The sequence below is a fragment of the Artemia sp. Qi Xiang Cuo genome, chromosome 11, assembly GCF_049724085.1.
Source record: "Artemia sp. Qi Xiang Cuo chromosome 11, ASM4972408v1, whole genome shotgun sequence".
NCBI lineage: Eukaryota > Metazoa > Arthropoda > Branchiopoda > Anostraca > Artemiidae > Artemia > Artemia sp. Qi Xiang Cuo.
This window is the reverse complement of record NC_142804.1, coordinates 32,914,203-32,918,006: the sequence shown is the minus strand read 5'-3', so window position 1 is coordinate 32,918,006 and position 3,804 is coordinate 32,914,203.

The window sequence follows — 3,804 nt, the reverse complement described above, 5'->3', positions numbered from 1 at the left end:
GTAGTTTCTACGACAACTCCTTCGATACGAAGTGGCCTGCTCTAAAGGAAAAAATTATTAAATAATACATTGTGCCAACATCGGTCTTATATGCCCCGAGGGTATAACTTAAAACCCTTGCCCGGTGAGTTATGGGGGAGTGTCCTCCTATTTGCTTAGTCCCCGTTTCTTGTCTCGTTCTTGAGTATGACCGTTCTTTACTTAGGCAGCGTGATTGCGCTGCCAATGATTTATACAACAGCTTTTCATATAAACCTTATTTGCCCCAGGGCCTAACTTACAACCCTTGCACTAAGGGCTGTGATGGGGCTATTATCCTAAAAGGCCTAATTTCCAGAACGTTCAACTACGTTGAACAAAATGCATATCTCAAAATTTTAATTGGATGTGTTTTGGAAAATGGTGGGCGTGAGAGGGGCTTTAGTCACTATCCAATTACTTTCAACTATCAAAAAAGGCACTAGCCCTTTTCAATTCCCAATTGAATGAGCCCTTTTCAAGTTTCTACGACAACGCTTTCAATAAAACTTTATATGCCCCCAGGGCATAACTTACACCCCGTGCACTGAGGGGGTTATCGTCCTAAAAGACCTAATTTCCAGAACCTTCATCTATGTTCAACAAAATGGATATCTCAAAATTTTGATTGGATGTGTTTGGGAAAATGGTGGGCGTGAGAGGGGCGTCAGTCAATATCCAATCACTTTCAACTATCAAATAAGGCACTAGCCCTTTCAATTCCTAATTGAATGAGCCCATTTGAAGTTTCTACGACAATGCTTTCAATAAAAACTTTATATGCCCCCAGGGCATAACTTACAACCCTTGCCATGAGGGCTGTGTAGGGAGGGGTTGTCATCCTTAAAGACCTAATTTCCAAAGCTTTCAGCTACGTTGAATAAAATTGCTATCTAAAAATTTTGATTGGATGTGTTTGGGGAAAAGGTGGGCTTGAGAGCAGGGTTAGTTACCCTCAAATCACTTTCGAATATTAAAAGAGTACTATCCCTTTGAATTTTAAATCAAAAGAAGTCTTTTTCAAGTTTCTACGAAAAAGATTTCAATAAAAAACCTTATATGCCCCAAGGCATAACTTTGTCCCTTGCCTTGAAGGTTATGGGAGAGTTTCCTCCTCAAGAACATATTTTCTATCTAAAAATCAACTACGCTGAACAAAATGGCTATCTCAAAATTTTGATTGGATGTTTTTGGGGGAATGAGGGGCGTGGGGATGGGGCTAGTTTCCCTCCAATCACTTTCGATTATTAAAAAGGGCACTCAAAATTTTGAGATAGCCATTTTGTTCAGCGTAGTTGATTTCTAGATAGAAAATATGTTTTGAGGAGGACACTCTCCCATAATACTTTATTTCCAATAGAATGAGCCTGTTTTGCAGTTTCTACGACAACGCCTTCTATAAAAAACCTTATATGCCCCCAGGGCATAAATTAAAACCCTTGCCCTGAGGGTTGTGGTGGAGTGTCCTCCTCAAAAACACATTTTCTATATGGAAATCAACTACGCTGAACAAAATGGCTATCTCAAAATTTTTATTGGATGTCTGGGGGGTCGATGGGTGTGGGGGGGGCTAGTTGCCCTCAAATCACTTTCGACTATTAAAAAGGGCACTAGAACTCTCGATTTCCAATCGAATGAGCCCCTTTTGAAGTTTCTACGACGACCCTTTTCATATGAAGTGCCCTGTTCCAAAGGGAAAAATAATAACTTATCATTGTGCCAACATTGTTCTTATGTGCCCCCAGGGCATAACTTAAAACCCTCGCCCCGAGGGTTGTAATACGAAGTTTTGAAAAAAAAATTGTGCCCAAATTGTTCTTTACTTAGGCAGCGCTATCGCGCAGCCTATGATTAGAAATAAGGAATGGTCGTATGTCTACTCTTCTTATTCTATATTTCACTAATTCATTATCCTCTGTGTCACTTGCTTTGCTATTGGGAGCTTTCTTTAGGGCAGCAGCCTGACTTGATATATATTTTTTTTGAGTTGGTTTGGGTTTATTATTTACTGCGCCAGCCGCCTACTTTATCTTTGTGCACATCAATTATATCCTTCCTTTTAAGATGGTATATAAATGTAGTGGTAGAGACTTCCTTAGCCTTTAGAGACACTTTGCAGAAATTGCACCTGATACTTTCTGTGATTCCTTTTTCAAATGGGATATCCAGAGAGATAGCTTAGAAGATTTAGTTAGAACATCCAAGTCGTCATCAGGAGATGACATCAAGCTTTTCTTAGCACAAAGGTTTATTTTAGGATTTTTTTTTTACAAAATTAGAAGCAGCTTCCAGTAGCCTACTATTTCAAAAATTGCACCTCCACCCAAATATCTGACTTCTTTCACCTCACTGGTATAACTAGGGGAAAGGGACCAATTGCCTCCTAAGCTGTTTTGTTAGCACAATAAGCCAAAGAATATGTCTGCTTATAAAAGCAAAATGACATATCCCAACTACGGTTTCATAACAACTTAGACCATTTTGAAGCACAATATTAATTTTTACGGGAATTAGCTTGTCTATAATTGGTATTTGTGAGACTGATAAATCAAATAATTCACCGCTTAGTGTTAATTTTTTGAATTTCTTTTGCTGTATGGCAAAAAATACTGTGTTCACCAGAAGATTGGTATCCTACTGAATGAGAAAAGTATATCAACATTTTATAAGAATTTGTCCCTTTCAGAAAATCAGCTAGTTTCAACTCTAGACTTTTCCTTGAAAGGGTTTCTATTGATTTTAGAGATGATTTTAGGAACATGAGAAAAAGTATTTTTGGCTATCTTGTTATGCTGTTGTAATAAAGATTTGCTAGCAAAAACTTATGTTTCTGCTGGACAAGACTTCAATACATTTACATTGCTCTCTGACTAAGCATTTAAGAGAATTTTACAAATTAATAATCAGTATTTATCATGTATAGGTCAGAACGGTAATCGTAGCAGGTCTATGTTATTTAGCAGCATAAATTCCATAAAAACAGTTAGATTAAAGTTCTCGCGGCTAAAGGTGTAAATTATTTCCCATGTAATGTAGGAGACAGAGGCCCTACCACTAGAACCAGGATACACAGTAATAAGTGATTTGTTTGTATCCTGCTTCTCCTGGACAGTAGCTGTGCAACTTTCCTGCTCAATTGATGGAATAATATACTGTAAGCAATACGTCGTCTTAGTGGAATTAAACTGCACCTTTACAGTCTTAACATTCAGAGGCGGATCTAAAGTAAAATCTCTGGTGAGGCCTAATGTGACAAGGCTACCAATAAGCAAAATCTTGGGGGGACCCAATGTGACAAAGGTACCAATAATTGACGAAATTGACAAATTTATTCTAAACAAAGGAGTGAAAAAAAAAATAAGGAATGAGGGTGCAAGAAAAAATCTTGGAGGGAGGAGCTGGGCCCTCCCTGAACCCACCACTGCTAAGACTTACGCAACTACCTACAATTATCTGACTCCAATTCCCTAATTCTACTAAACTGAACCTAGCAAGCAGCACTATTTGATACGCTTGACAGACCGAGTTCCATCTTTTTACTTGCGTTCCCATTCTAGCAATCGCGTGAGAGGTAACCACGCTTCTACACAAATTCAAATTATGTTTTAAAAATCCTTTTGTAAGTTCAAAATTGTCCAATATCTCATTCTCGTATCACTTAAATAAAATCAGAAACAGAAGAAAGCAGGTAGGAAAAAAACAGAAACAGGACGAAATAGCTATTATAAAAACAGAAACAGAACAGAACAGGTAAATAAAAAACAGGTCATCTGTTTCTGTTCTGTT